This window comes from Cuculus canorus, chromosome 5, assembly GCF_017976375.1.
Source record: "Cuculus canorus isolate bCucCan1 chromosome 5, bCucCan1.pri, whole genome shotgun sequence".
Taxonomy (NCBI): domain Eukaryota; kingdom Metazoa; phylum Chordata; class Aves; order Cuculiformes; family Cuculidae; genus Cuculus; species Cuculus canorus.
The window spans coordinates 29,137,943-29,154,495 of record NC_071405.1 but is presented as its reverse complement, the minus strand read 5'-3'; the positions used below and the strand labels follow the sequence as shown (position 1 = coordinate 29,154,495).

The 16,553-nt window shown below is 37.6% G+C and overlaps 2 long non-coding RNA genes across 2 annotated transcripts in view; both read left to right on the top strand.

The window, feature by feature from the left end:
• LOC128852407 (uncharacterized) overlaps positions 1–1,505 on the top strand; it is a 44,958-nt gene extending 43,453 nt beyond the window's left edge. Inside the window, exon 4 of the long non-coding RNA XR_008450236.1 lies at positions 999–1,505. This is a non-coding gene — a long non-coding RNA (uncharacterized LOC128852407). The remainder of the gene's footprint in view (positions 1–998) is intronic.
• Positions 1,506–4,293: 2,788 nt separating this feature from the next.
• LOC128852406 (uncharacterized) lies at positions 4,294–14,477 on the top strand. Its single transcript, XR_008450235.1, has 6 exons — positions 4,294–4,399; positions 4,973–5,037; positions 8,700–8,772; positions 13,337–13,437; positions 13,677–13,703; positions 14,358–14,477. It is a non-coding gene; the product is annotated as an uncharacterized LOC128852406 (long non-coding RNA).
• Positions 14,478–16,553: the final 2,076 nt, after the last annotated feature.

Here is a 16,553-nt window from a genome sequence, read left to right as displayed (position 1 = left end):
CAGAAGTACAAAGCAGCAGTCACTCAGCTATCCAATTTTATTTGTACAGGACCATCAGAACCTGATCTGTTATGAGTTGAAGATGCAGTAATAATGAGATGTACTTCTATGTAGAGGCTAAAAAAAAATGCATTGAAAGGATTTAGCTTGTTGTTGCCTTACTTACCGTCCTCTTTGACTGGAGTGAGAAGTCCAGTGTGTTTAACAGTCTGAGTTGCTATTGAATGGTCTTTAGGCATCATAGCTTGGATGGGGCAGGTTTTGGTTTTTTTTTGGTCTTTTTTTTTTTTTTAACATTTTAATGTATGTAGAGGTTTGATGAGCAGTATAAGGGGACAGACTCAGTAGAAAAAAAGTACAGGACCTTGTGAACACATTTCTGTGCCAAAATGGTATCTGATGGCAAAGCTTTGATGCTTATGGAGACTTTGTATTTGTCAGGGAACCAGTTCAGACTAGGATCATGTAAACATACAGGGCTGTTTTTTTCAATGAAATCATCTGGTATCATTAAGGCTGAAGGGAAGACTAGACTGACTTCTGCATTGTCTCAGAAAAAAACGTTTCTGTTGGTCATATCTGCTCAACATCCAGTTCTTTACAGGGCTTTGTGCAGGCAGACAGCAATTGGAAAGAAAATGGTAAGCAAGACTGTATATTGGAAAAACTAGAACCCAAATGCAAATTCTATCTAATATAAGTAAACAAACCCCAACCAGTATTGGGAACTTGTAGTGCATAAAACCTGATTGTGTGTGAAACCAGATGAGTCTGTAGCACAAACTGTTCTGCTTCTGAGGATGTTGAAAATCTGCCCTGATTGCTCATAGCCTACTCCCAAGGGATGTTCCTCAAGTACTTCTAGAGCTTGGGGCAATCTCAGGATTCCCCTGAAACATCTTGTTGTCCAATTTGATTTAGGAAAAAAACCAATCAACTAAACAATGAAATGAACTTACTTTTCTAAAACTGAATATGTTGAAATTTTATTCTTGCAGGAAACTTTGAGATGCAATGTTTTGACTCCTGTTTAGAATGAAGACTTATTTGGAAATGTGGGAATTTCCTCCCCATAGGACAAAATGTCCGTGTTTTTATCAGCTGTTGAAGAACTGTGGCACTCTCTGACAGTGGAGACTTTATGCCAGATCAGTACCTCAAGGGCAAGAGAAAGAGATCATCAAGATACTTAAGCAGACCATCTCACATCTTCTCCTGCTGGCTTGGTCTTCTTTGACACATGATTTATTTTTAAAATTCTGTTTCTTTTCCTTTCCTAAGGCAAGTTTATGAGCATACAATTATTATCTTTCTGTGGGATCTCAGGCAGAATCCAGGTGGCTGAAATATCTGCAAGTAGCTAGGTGAAGTCAAAGTTATGCCTGAGTATTGTGTTGACCTCATCTAATATGCTTTTGAGTATTTGGTTATAGATTAAATAATGTGAGTATTATTCTGTAATAGAAGTGTGCTTCTTATTGTTAGTTAAGAACAATGTCTTGTGTCACTCCCCGTAAGCTCAGAGAAGGTTTTAGGTAGTGGTGGGAATGGTTTTGGCATTCCAAAATCTTGGGGTTTTGTTCACTGAAATTGGATCGAGGATGGCATTTGAATGTGATTTTTGATATGCTGAAATGTGTCTGAGGTTGGGATTGGCAGGTATAAGGTATAAGATGCCTGCAGTAGCCGCTAAAGGACCGGTGGAATATATTCCTTTATTGACTCTATGCTGAAGCACTTTTCCCATGAGACTGCAAGTGACATACTTACCCTTACTAGTTCTCCAACTATAGAATTTCCCATAATTTCTCCAAACTTCACAGTGCTTCTTTTGAAGAATTATCTATTAAACTATCTGCAGCCAACTGACAGCTTCATCTTCTTTTTATTAGATCACTCTCAACAAGCCTTATGAACAAATTTCACTGTAAATTTTCCATTTGTGAAGTGTTATATATATTTTCTGATATTTTCCTCAAAGGTAGTATAATCACTTTCTTCTTTATATGTCTATTTCCAAATTTATCTGTAAAAGAGTTATGTTACCAGCATCCATACTGTATCAGGCATGCCTCGGGTTCCACCACCAAGGTTGTTGGCATTTTTAAATAGTTACAGAGTTAAGAAAGAGCAAAATATTCTCAAACAAGTTACTGTACATTTGGTTTATTAATGGTAGCTGTCATGCACCATTATGGGATCTGTTCATCTGTCTATGTGTTTCAGTGATGAAGCGTCTCTGTGATCTGCTTGTACAGGCTTGGTTTTGTTACCAGAATTTACACAGCTAAAGCTCCGCGTTTCAAAGCTCTGCGTTTATGAATACTTTTTTCTGCGAAGGGGTACTTTTCTGTGATGAAGCAGCCGACTGAGAGTATAGTTTTCTCTAACTTAGATGAAATCATCGGTATCCAGGAAGATTTTCCCTGGAAGTTTTTCAGCACTGCAAGGATGGAGAGGTCCCTTGGAAACTTCCTGCAGACACATAAGTGAGGCTGCTGATAGCTGTTTGCCATGTATTTCCGTAACTCCCATGATCTGTAAACTGCACTAGTGTGGTCAAAGTCTAGCTGACATGGAAAGGAGTGTTTGTGAGCTTTTGACTGGACTAGTTGCAGCTTCACAGAAGAAAACCAGCTTTATCTCCCTAATCCTTTTGCTGGCAGGCAGGACATGAAAAATGAATGTAAGACACTGCACCTATTTATTGCTTAATTTTTTTCCCATAATTTCTAACCTTGTGGTTAAAAAAACCAGCAAAATTCAGTAATTCTCAAATGTAAACAAGTAGAAAAATAATACTCCAGACTGCAAGAGCTTATAAGTATCCAAACCCTAAATATGTTAACACAGCTGCATGTCATGTGACCCACCACAGTTCTGACACAAAAATACATGAAATGTTTGAAAATGTCCAGAATATTGCAAAGTTCTGATGATTCCCTAATTGAACAAGAGCAATTCAACTGTTAAAAATCCAAAGGGAATAAATGAAGAGTTGTGCTGAAATTATATAAACAACCCTTTTCCTTAGCTAATATTTAGAAGCTTCAGCTAAAGCCCTCCCACAGTAATGCTGTGCAAGCTAAAGATCTTGCAGTGCTTGCTGAATGTACTCTGCCTGGTGACTAATCAAACTGTGTTTTAAGGCATTCTCATGATCTGTTTGAGTTTTTTGGGAGATCAATGTGCCACAGTTCACTGAGAGACAATGTCACCAGATGGTGCTGAAAAAGATAGCACAAAACAAGAAATATTATGACTGTGCCAGTGTAGTATTGTACCTGGTGTAATTGTTGTTGCTGGTTACCCTAATAGCTTGTCTGTCTTGATCAGGTATATTCTGAATGCAGCTCAGTGAGTGAAGCTGTTTGTGACTCCTGGGCAATGGCCAAATTTCTGTGCGCTCTTGGTCTTGAACTGGCTACTGTAAAGTATGTCCTTAGGCATAACTGGGTTCCTGCGGTAGATAAAGTGGTGCTGAGAATACCAGCTGCATGTGCATCATTGGGAAATTAAAATTCATCTTCAGTCAAGAAGCTAACCGTAAATCTTGCCTAAAATGAAGTCAAAAGCGTATTAAAAGTCATTAAAAAATGACAGAAAACAATAATTGCTTAGAGAAGTATTAGTGGAATTTACTCAGTCATAAATGTTATCTGCCTGCCAGGTCTCCTTTCAAAGCGATAGGTTTTTCATTTTAGTTACCGTTTAGTAACAAGCCTAATAAGCTTCTGCAAATAGCTACATGCCCCAAAGCAGGCTTCAACCATAGTGATAACTGCAGGAGATTATTGGTTAATCCTGCACAAAAAAAAAGAAAAAAAAAGGAAAGTAAACTGTCTTCAGTAACATTTTGGAAAATACTTTTAATTCCATGCAGTTTGAAAAGCAATATTTCCATGGATTAGTAATTTCAAAGAAAACATAACACAACATTCACTTTTTTTTTTCGCATTTTTCATTCTCATTTCCAGAGAAAAAAGGTTGTCATTTATTGGTTTAATTCAGTTCCCCATTTTTTAAAAAGGTATTTTGTGAAGAAAACTGTTCTACTTTATAAAATTTCTATTTATCTGTTGTGTGCCCAACCTGTGATGCTGAAAGTAGGCTGTTACTTCCTAGTTATTTGTTGAACTCAGAGAAAATACTGCTAAAGTATATGGCTGTTAGAGCTGACTTTCAACTGGTTCTTCTGTTTCTAAAATTTGCAAATATTTTAGAATTGTGACTGGAATATCAATCAACTAAATAGTTTTCAATTTTGTTTTCCTCAGTCAGGAAGAAGAAAGAGGAAAATACAGATTCAAGTGTTTTGCAGATGGTCAGTTTTCCTCTATCTCTTCCTGGACTCAGAATATATAAAGAATATTTGGAATTCAAATTTCAACAGGCTCAGGTATATACCTACATTGTGCATTTTTTCTTAAGTTAGGATCTAACTTTTGGGGCAAGGACTGCTTTGATTCATCCAGTTATTCAGCAAGTGTGAGTGACTAGTATTACCTGAAAATGTTCAATATTCTTTCTATATCGTATTAGAAATTATTCTTCTGATAAATATATTTGCAATATATATTCCTACTACTGACTGCTATTATGGTATCTCTATAGATATATAAAGTTTAACAAAAAGAAGGTCCCTTGCTTCACAAACTTTCATGAATTCTGACATCCGAAGCTGTTTTGTCTTGCCCAGCAGATAGTGCCAACGTGCAATAAGGGCTATAGACTGTAGAAATTAATAGGAATGGTGTGAAGGCTACTGTATCCTACGATTTTCTCCAAGACTTTCCTATAAATTGGGCAGCTGATCTTCTGAGCTGCCATGCCTTGAAGCTTCAGGTATATAGGCATTTTCAAATATGTGTACTACCATTAGTATGTATGTGATCAACTCTATTTGTAATATCTAATATTTTTAATCTAGAACAGCTGGGTATTACATTTACCAGTCTTCTTGCTTTGCTAGACTGAAGGATGTTCCTGTTTGAAGAATTGTCCTGTTTCAAAAGTGCTTGTACATCTTCTGGGACAGTAAGTGAAAAATTTGTAATCTAAAAAAGGTCACTTCTGACACTGAGCAAATTATTTGGGGTGATATGACCCTTATCTACCTGAAAATTTAATCTGAGAAGTATGCTAGTGGTGGCGGGAGGGAGGTAGACCTCACCAGAGGTGTGTTTCTCTTCAACCTCTTCTCTTAGTTGTTAAGCTGATAATTTGCAATGGTGGATGCCGTGGTTTAATTCTGTCCTCTGCTCTGGAGATATAGATCTTGCTGTCTGGTCTCTTAGAACAGGACATGAGTAATTATTAGCAGCAACATCTACTGCAGTGTGTTCTCCTTTGTTCCTCTTTACACTTTTTTTGTTTCAGAGGATCAGTCTGTTAGGCTGATGCCCTTTGTGCTAGATGATTGTGCTACTCACCACTCTTTAAAGATGTTCTCAGGCTTGATGGTGGCCACTTAAGAACCAAGTGAACCCTTTCCAATGCAAGGGATGAGAACCTACTTCACAATCTTCCAATACCTAGTCACACAAGCAAAGTCAGATCAGAGTTCAAACCCATACTTTGATCAAGGTAGGGGGTTGACTTTGGTCTCTAACTTCTTGTATGAATGTCCTAGCAATTATTCTTTGGATTATTCATCAATGGAACAGGTCCAATAGGCCACTTCATAGAAAGTACTTCAGTAATAGTTGAGAGTCAACAAGGAATAAAGTAAGAATGACTCTGCAACCTGATGTTAATGGAACACGCTTGGGAAGCTGGGGCAAACCCTCTCATAGTCAACAGTAGGAAATAAACTATCTCAGTATAGTGAAGGAGTAAATCGTGTATAAAGAGTCACAGAGAACAATCCTTCTGTAACAATTTTGTAAATCTTGTCTCTTTTATGTTTGCATTTGCCAAATGTTTGCGTTTTCCAAAAATATTTCCTCTTGAGACATATGGAACAATTCATGTTAAAGGAAGTACAGTGGGCTGGGTGGGGATGGTAGTGGTTTTGGTGTGGAAACCTGGAAAAATTTTTAATTCGGTTGAGTTTGAACCAACACTCTTTTTCAACTGTTTGGTTTGGCAGCTGAACTGAAAAACTAGTTATTTGCACAGCCCTAAGCCCTCCTTTGCAGTTGGACCCCTGCGTTTTACTAGGAAAATGGGAGCATAGTCCCTGTAGCTGTTCATCCATGGCACAGAGGCATGAAATGGAAATCCCACTAAAATTTAGGAGTGTCTGAAGTTTTTGGAAATGGGGGAACTCTGACATGGGATTAAATGATGGCATCCACACTATGTATACTACTGGACTCTCCAAAGACACGCTTTGGTTTTCATAGATTCCTTCTGTCACGTGCTTGTCAAAAAGATACCTCAGATGCACATCCTTATGGGAACCCTTAGGAAAAGAACTCTTGACTTGTGTGCATTGTTAACTGGGAAATGAGGCATCTCTTTTTCTAACTTTTTCACTCCATGATGTAATGAGAACATTTTAAACCAGGACAAGCAAATTGCAAGGGTCAAGCTTTTTTCCTAAATGCTGCTTATTATCAAACATACCCATCCATGCTTTTAAATACCTCATAATTAAACATGCAAAAATGGAGACTTAATTTGAACATGTAAATTAATCACATGTTGTAACAATTGAAATTCATAACTGAACATCCATTAGCAGACAACGCTGTTCCTCATTCTTTTGTCTGCATGTTTATAGTAATCACGCAATAGGATTTATGGTGCATGTCACCCTTTGTAAATTAATTCTGCATCAACTTAGGAGATGTGTTCCCATTTCTATTGTATAGCTTTGCTCTATAAATGCAAATAATTGCAAATTAGGCCCCAGATGTCTAAAGAGCAGCAGGAGTGACCATTACTTGATGTATGATTCACATCATGTCATTTCTGTGTCAGTCCTCTAGGGGTTAAATGAGTTTCATGCTTTGGACATCTTAGGAAAATAGTAAACAATGTAGCTCATCCAAAAAACATCTGCTCATTTTTTTTTGTTGAGTAGAAGACAAAGATATTTAAGATGTGTTTTCAATCGCCTGCTAAGAAAATAAGTTTACATAAAATAAACCTTATTTGCATCCTGAAAAATTGTAAGTTCAGCTTCTGCAGCAATCTAGAAAAAGCTAGCATTCATCCGCATTGTGTATTTAGCAAGTAAAGAACTCAGTTGCTTTGGTGGGCATTAAACATAGATGGATGAGAATGAGGTCAGTGGAGTGAACACAAGCTGTACCCCTCAGAGCTAACATGCATGCACATTTCCTTAGAGTTGTTTACCAAATGGATGTCTTTATTTCCATGCATGTGCATGATAAGCCATGAAGCCTTCTCCAACAAGGATTTGTGAAAGAAACATCCCTTTCACATTCTTATTTATGTCGAACACCAGCAGCACTTAAACTGATTGGTGTAGAGTTTACTTGACTTGGTTGAGATCAGGTTTCAGTGTAGGGCTTGGTCTTTCCATTATGTAACGGAGACGCTGGTTGATAAAGCCTCTTCATTAACTTAGGTCAGGCCTTGGAATTCCTCTCTACCAGATAGTGCTTTCTCAGTTGACAGTATTGCCTTTAGATTTCTCATCCGCGCAGGGAAAGTTCTTCACAACTGAACCTCTTCTCTGGTTTTATTACATAAATCCAGCTTGATCCTCAGTGTTCTGCTTCTTAATGTGGTAGACAGCTGTCTTGTGCTCTTGGCTTAGTGCCATCTTCATGTTATACCTCCCAGTATGTCAGCAGCTTCCACTCTGTTGTTTTGTTAATCCCTTTTAAATTACCACTTTTTTATAGTGCTACTTGCAGGAAATACCTCTCCAGTAATACCTCAGAGTCACTTACAGTATAAATGTTGCCATATGCATCTCAAACTTAAAGAATCCTGTCTTGCCCTATTCTGTATAGTGGCATCATGTATGTAGAGACTGCAGTGAATTGTTCTGAAAATCAGGAGGAATTTTTTAAAGAAAAGCCTCTCACCTTCTTGCCTGTGAAGTACTTAACTGTGATGGGAAAAACTTGGATATACATCAGAACTTGAACTGGTCAGCTATCAACCTGGTGCCTAGATAGTGAGAGGGAGCTTCACTGGAACAAAGTGCATGAAGGTTGAAAATAGGGAAGTATTTATAAAAATGCAGCAAAATAGGTTTGTGATAATTAGTGGAAAGGAGGTCACAGCCTGTCTTTCTGTCCTACCCAAGCCTCTTAGTTATTATTGTGGCATGACAACATATGGCTCTGAGTTTTTAGTGGACTAATACCATTTCTCAGTTGTTTTTGCTTTCTCTTTTCTCACAGTAAGATGTGACTTGAATTCCTAAATTCAAAACCGCCAAAAATTCATCCCACAAGCCTCAGTGGTATTTGGAGTTTATGTATTCTTTAACCAGAGGCCTTTACATAATCAGATCCTCGTACATTCTTTAGTGAAATTCTTGAAGCTTTGGGCTTAACCACTACTTCTTGTAGTGATGTACTTGAAAAAATGTCAATTATGTAGCTGTACTGGAGGGTTGTGCGGTTGAGGTATGCCCTTTTTCTCAAAGTGACAGACTGGTGTCAAGGTCTAGATTGAGGTAAGGTCTTGGTTGTAGCTCAGACTGTCCCACGGTGACATCAGAATTTTGGCATCTATATTTAAAGTTTTTTTTGTTATTATCGTTATTGCAGAGAAAAGCTGAAGATCTGGCGTGAATGAATCCACTACAGGTATAGCTGCTGGAGTAAGCAGAGAACTCTAAAGGTTTGTGGTTTGGGAATTGCCTTGTTCATTTTTCATAGATTAATACTGAAACCTTTGTGTTGCCTGCAGCAGTGAACTTTGGTGTGTATGGGAGAAGTTCTCCAAATTGAGGCCAAAGAGATTTAATTTCTGGAAGAAAAAAAAAGAGAAAAATACAGCAAAATCCTTGTTGGAAGGAGAGATATAAAAGTGCTTAAAGAGGCTTGAGAGAGAAAGAAACAGACAAAGAGTTTACAAGGCTGGAGTTAAACAAAGATAAGTAGGATTTAGAAATTAATTTAGAAAAAATAATCCTGAAAAGGAAGAGAACAACTTCTCTTTCTACCCAAAATCAAAAAGGGACACTTATAGAATGTTCTTAAAGTATTTAGTTTCTTTTAACAACACTCATGGTACACTGGGCGGTCCAACATGATTCTATTTGTATTGGCAAAGGATAGTAGCCTTTTGGATACTCAATATTCATCTTTGTGTGTTTCAGATCTATGTGTGATAAACCTCATTTTCTATAATGGGAGGTTGATCTACACTATAACATAGCAGTTGTGTTTCAGGTCATAAACTAAAAAAGATATGAAGGTGTCAGGCTTCTTGACTCTTAGTTGACTTGTTACATTTTCCTCACAAGTGTGGCATATATGAGAAATATCATTGTGAGGACTCTTTTACTGAAATATTTCTGAAATGACATGATTGCTTTTCTTGTAAATCCTCAATATCTGTATTGTTATTCAGTTCACTCTGGAAAACTACTGGGAACACAAAGAAGTAAAATCCAAGATTGGACCTTTCTTTCTCGTATCTTTGACGATATCCATGTTCTGATATCCTGAATGGGACCATCATCAAGAAGTGTAGGGCTCAACAACCAGACCCTACAAAAAAATGCTATTCTGGGCAGTAGATCCTTTATGGCTTTAGACAGACAAAGCACATGATCTTTCAATCTCAGCTTCCCTTTCTGTAATATAGGGTGATGAGAGTAATTTCATTCCTATCTGACACAACATTTTTATTTGGTATAGACAGATGAAATAGTATGGAAATAGCCTTAATAAGGATTATTCAAAATCAGTGCCTATCCATAATTCATCATTTAATTGTTTCAATTTTATTTTTTTAATGAAGGAACTTAGTTCATCATTGAAGCAACCAAAACATTTAAGGTTTGGATTTGTATTCTGGACAGCATTCTGAATTTCAAGAAAACTACCCCCCCCACTGTTTCATTATGAGAAATATTCTAAAGGCTTTCCAAAAGTTTTGTCTTTTTGCAGAACCACAGTCTGTTTATTTCTTCATGCCAAAGTTGAGGTTTGGCACAGGATTGTTCCATATCCTTGCCAAAAGCTCTCCTAAGAGCACACTCAGTTAGTTTATATTACTACTTTTGAAAAAGGAAACATTAAAGAAACCATATTTTTAATACAGTATAAAGGTCCTCTGAAGGCTGAAAATGCCTCTCAGGCCCCACCTCACTGCAAAGGGCTGGAGGAAGTGAGGTAAAAAGGAGTCCTAGAGTCAAAGATCTGCCTCTGTGTGAGGCCTGGGAGCTAGGACGGCATTGCTCTAACTCTCATTTCCCTGCATTTTCTGTTTTCAAAAATTGTTTCTAAGTCTGGCTGCCCAAGTCGAGACAACTGTGGCTTCGTTTTCAGCAAGTCTGGACACCCTTGACACCTGTTGATTTTACTGTGAACGGTCAAGGGAAGAACAGTCCAGAATGCCTCAAACCACTCTCTTGAACTACTGCAGGTGCACAGAGTACACTCTGCCTTGGTCTGTCTCTTTCCATCTGTGAGCCTATGTGCACTACTGCATCCCCTCTGCAACTTCTATGGAAGATCGGAAAGCCAGGGAACAGCCATGCTTCCTGTATGTCCAAGTTGCATTTTCTTTGCTATTAAAGTATTATTACATCTAGTTGGTGTTTGGAACTTTGGGTCTTTCCCTAGAGGGACAGAGCAGGCATATTCTCTAAAGTTTGACTTAATATAACATCGTCCTACCTAATGGGGAAAAAGACTTGAGAGATCTGGCTAACTATACTGCAGAGAGAGCTGTTGTTGACTAAACTGTTTCATTTAAATGCAGAGGTGTAATATTTTACACTTCTAAGCAGTCTTCAAGTCTGATATAATATATAGTTAAACTATAGAAGGCTATTGTCACTGAAATACCTGATTATGTAGCTGTATTATGCTGTGAGTGAGAGAGCATTTCAGATGATTATTCTAAGATGTGTATATTGTAAATGTGAGAAGAATGTATGTATGTGTATCCATTATCCATCCATCAGAACTCAGGTTGTATTTTTAGAAACTAAAGCCAGATGTTAAAATCTTCATCCACCTAAATATCTCTCTCCTCTTGGAACTGTCCATTCAGGCCATTCATTGTCTGCAGGCTGCATAGGCTAAGGGTAGTTGGCTGTCAGAAAGAAATTGGCTAAAACATAGAAGACAATTTTATTTTTGCATTTGAGTTCCCCTCAATCAAATGGGACCCAAAATTTCTCCATGTAATTTTCAAATATGCTTTTTTCCTTTTTTTTTTCTTTTCTTTTTTTCTTTTTTTTTTTTTTTTTTATGAAACTGCGACATCCAGAATTTCTTGTTCAACCACAATGGGTTTTCCTCCTAGGGATCAGTCCAAGGAATTTCCATTAAGTGGCTGAAAAACTAAGTGTTAGGGAGGTATATGTAAAATCTGTAAATTAAATGTGAATCTCCAATCTTGCATGGGTGGGATCCTTATATTTCCATAAGCATATATGTCTTTGAGGTCTGTCAGATTTGCACCAATGTGTATCAAGTTCCAGGATCAGGACCTTTAAGGATTTTTAGTGAACATTATTTGATTTACAAAACATTTGTGCTATCATATGAAAATGAAACTACACTGAAAATATTCAAAGGAGGAGTTATTTTATATCTTCAATTGTCTTCAATACTGATGTTCCTGTAGAGGATAAATGTGGCAAGCTTCAGCAAGTAGATCCTCCTGTCATCACTTCACAATGATACTCAAATGGCAGTCCTTGAAGAACTTAATCCATTTTTATGCTGTAAATAGATATTTTGTTTAGTTAACCTGCTGGAGGATTTAAAAGGAAATCAACATGTTCAGCAGACTCACATAAGGGGGACTGTTTATTTGTACATTCTGATCTCCTGCACATTACAGGCCAAAAAATGTTATTTTGTCACATCTGCATTGAGCCTAATTCCTTCAATGTATTGATTGATGTGTTACCTGTAAATGTAAACATGTGAATAGAATTTCTTATCTACTATTGTTCATTTTGAAAAAAAAAAAACCCAAAACAAAACAGGCATGATTGACATGAATAAAGTCTTCTTTCCTATAGCACTAGATTCTCTGGTTTTCTAACAAGGCACAAGCTTTAATTGGAGCTTTTCCAGTGGCTAGGAAATTCCTGACAGCTCAATACTAGTGGATTCTCTGAAGCCTACTAGGTTATGTTCAAGCTGCAGCCTTTCATTTATTTGGAACACTATTAAGGCTGTCATGTTTACCCACTCCACTATTTTTCCTACATTGTGTTAAGAATTTAATTGTTTTTGAGGTGTCTTCTTTTATCAGATGTGATTGGAGTTGGTGATTAAGTCCAAAACTTATTGAAGGGGTAATATGCATGTGACCACTCATGCAGGTGAAGCTTGACTGCGTAAGATTAGTTTCCCTGGGAAATCTGGCACCTGTACTGCCGGAGATATCTGAACCCCTGTGGATTTTTATCATTCTATTCTTACTGTTCATTAGAGAAGGAGGGATAAGAGAGTTTCATCAGATCTAAACCAGCATTCGCAGAGGATATTGGCAATGACCAATGGACTAATTTTTTTCTGACATTCTCCCTGTTTCTGGGGTTGCTTTTTATCACAGTAAAAAGTATGTTTAAAATACACTGCCCGGCTAGACTGGAAATGAAAGTTAGTAAATATTTTTAATTTTTGTCATATTTTCAAAGTACTTTGTGACGTCAACAGCCAATAGGCAGGATGCAAGTGAAATGTTGAGGCTTTGTTTACCTTGAGTTCTGTTTGTATTTGCTATATCTGAAAATGCTTCTAGATCTTAATACAATAGTACTTTTCATTTAGAAATTTGGACCTCCTCTGATGTGAGCCCCAAACATTTCCATTTCTAAGTGCAAGAAGTTGATCCCTATGTAATTATAAAATGGTGCCAGGTTCCAACCGCACTACCTTACCTACCCTAGTCCTCTGGAAATGTTTTACTTGCAACAAATTTATATACCAAACCTGTTTGTTTAATAAAAATTTTGTTATGATAACTATAAACAAAAATTTTTTTATATGACTGATGTTTTCAAGAAGTTGCTTTCATTCTCTCAGGTCACTGCTTCCTTTTCCAGCCTCACAAACAGTTTTCTCAATCGTCTTGGGCACTGACTTGGTGCCTCAGCACTTGGATCTGTGTCCTATGATTTGATCTTTTCAGAGTGTTCTCTCATTCGTCCCTGTCCACATGCTGTTTTTCTGACACCTTTTTTTCTTCTTGTGCCACTTTATGACAGTTTTTCTCCATCATGTGCTGTTGAAAGAGATGACATATCCAGAAAAATATTAGACTCAATGTGAAAAACTAGAAGCAGCTGGCCAATAAACTACCTAGAAAGTAAGTAATTTTTCTCATTTCTTGTATGTGTGCGTGCGCGTGTATTGCTATGTTTAAATCTACATTCATGACTATCTACAACATAGGGCATATATTGTAAATGAGCTTACACACCCTATTGAATTGCAACTATTCGTAAAAATTCTCTCTTTATTGTTATGCATCACACTAACAGAGTTTGGTATACTGATTATAAGAATAAAGTTCATCTGAGGTAACAGAATTTATTCATTTCTCAGGCATCCAGCCTGGATCTCAGCTGCAAAGTAAGTACCTCTCCACGTCTCATTACCGAAATAGCAACCTTCTTAATCCTTTGCTGTGAAGAACAAAGGTTCGATTCAGTCTCTGGAGCAGAAATACGATCTTATTAATGCACTGGCAACTACAGTGTTGTTATTTTTGTTAGAAAAGGGAGAAACAGGAATTTGCTGATATGTGTTAGATTAAGGGCTGTTATTATTTTGAGATTAGTTGCGTTGCTAGTTGGGCCTTTCCAATGGCAGCTGAAAATGTACAAAATATCTTGTAACTGAATATTCTGGATGAGTTCAGGAGCTACTTCTTGGAATTTAATTTCTGTTCTTTGTATCTGTTCTGAAAGAATCACTCAGGGTGTAAGTTAAATGGAGTTTTGCTCACTGTGCTAATGGTGGAAAGAGGAGAAAAGTTCTGTCTCTCTTGCCTAGAATGCTGGTCTTCCTGGGCTCAATCCACTTGTCTTCCAGTGGATCAAAGCTGAGACCCAAGGCACCAGTGAGGTATCTAGTGCTCAGCCTTTGCAAAGCACTGACTTAGAAAAGGTCTGTGATTCAGCTGAGTGTTTAGGCTTGAACAAGTTATAACTGACGTGTGAATTCACATTTTGAAGTATTAGAGCTCTGATGATGTTTTATGCAGTCTTTTCTTTCTTTTGAAAGATTTGCTGTCATGTAGTGTTGGGCTGCAACGGACTGTGGAATTTGGGATCCCTGTGGAGTAGGCTCTCTATGCCTCTGGCAGCTCATCAGGATAAAGTTGAAATTAGGATTGCAGAGAAGAGCCAGAGGAATTTCACTTGGTGAATTAAATGTTATTGAGCTTGAGGACCTGGAAAAGGGTGAGGTAAGGATCTGGGTGAGCTCCCAAATTGGTATGAATGACTGGCATAGGAGGTATTCCTTAGGGGGAAAATAAATGCTGTGTAACTGATCTGTTGAGACGAGCAAACTGTTTCTGGAAATGACTGGTGCTTGATATTTCTTAGCGATAGGCAAATGCCATACTCCAAAATACGTGTGGTCCATTGTGCAATTCTGTGTGGGTGTGGATCTTTGCAGGTTATTGGCCTATGCCCTCTGGCACAAAATGTGTTTGCATAAGTCTTAGCATGTAGAACTTTGAGTGTTTATCTTCATGTGTATGTGAAAGGTTCAGGGTTAGGGTTAAGCAAGGGAGAACTATCCCAGAAACTGAGGTCAGCAGAAGAATTCTGGATAACTGTTACCAGGCATGAGTACTGTCACAGAAAATGAAGACCAGTAAGATGGCATTTGTAGTGAACTGAAATTCTCTGCTTCTGCTCTTCATGGTTAGGACAAAGCCTCTATTTGGCCTCCAGGAGATATGACAAAGATATCCCTATTGATGGAGTATGTAGGCTGAGACTTGTGGCTTGCATGTGAACTTTTATTTGTGAATTGGAAGAGATTTCCAAGCAATGTCTAAGGCAATTATGCTGTATTAATTACTCTTTTATCCTGATTGTATATGTTCCCAGAAGGCTTTAACTATCAAGTTTTGATAAAACAGGAATGTTTCAAGTGTCAGTGGAATATTTGAGTCCAAGCCTTTTCTCTGTTATACCACTGTAAAGCTGGGGTAATTGTATTGACTTCTGAGTTACAGTGGTAGAGCTAGAGTAGGACTGGACCTGGGAGAAGAATTTATGTGTGTATGTGTGCCTTGGGCAGTGAAACAGTTGACTGAAGAAACAGCTCATGTACTGCTTCCATTCCCCCTTGACGATTTCCAGCTGTCCTCTGTCATACGAAATGACATTAATTAGATTCAGCTTACGAAAGTGAATGAGAAGCAGTGTCTGTAACCCACCTTATAGCGCTGCACATAAACTGTGCGCTACATACAACGAGCTGTGATCACAGATACTGAGTGACCTTCTAGTTATTAAGCCAGGAGCTAAATAAAGAGAGTAGATAGAATAAAGAAGTTCTTTGGCAAAGCAGTCATAGGCTATATGGATTCTTAGACTGTGCAATCGAAGAAGACTTGCTCACACGAAGGAAATCAGTGCATATTGCACTGTCACAGAATTCATGCTTTTATCACCACATTTTTAGTATGATTGACACAGGAGAAAGGAAAGAGCTAAATAGGACGGTAAAAGAAGAAGGCAATATTGCAATTTTCCCCAACCGGTAAGCACTTACTTATAGGATGTTGACAGTTTTAGGTGTTTGTTTTTACATTTCTTGCACATTTTATTGATTAGGGATTTGAGATGACTTCTTCAGAAAATATGAATAATAAGTAAATATAAAATGTATTTGAAGAGTTTGCACACCTAGATTTTTCCCACCTCTTAGTGTATTGTCACCATGCAAGACTGAATGAGTGATATTTTTGTGCTGCTGCAGCAAGACCTGATACCACGTTACTGCCCAGGTTGGTAGGAAAGTATTATGAGAAACTGACTGAAATCAAGACTTGTAGAAGAAAACACATTAAGCAAGGCATGGAAGTCACAATTTCTTAATGCTGTTGCTGGTCCCAAAGGCTGGAAAGAATCGGATAGGCTGCTACAGACTGTCTAGAGCAAATTGGAAATTACAAACTCAAATTTAAGTGAATATTAGAGACTTAGTGGACAAAATGCAAAAGCTGTAATATGTTCAGAGGCTGCAGTCATGATGGAAGAGTTTCTGTGCAAAGGAGAAAATGGTGACAGGTTGGTGTTGCCCAACTCAAAGTGTTGTATAAGCCTGGAAAAATTATCCCTATGGTTTAAAAATATGAATAATGAATGAACTACAGATATTGCTGTGGACAGTAATGAGTCTGGACAAACATACTACTTAAAAAAAAGTTTGATTAATAAGAGTATTTGGTAAATGAAT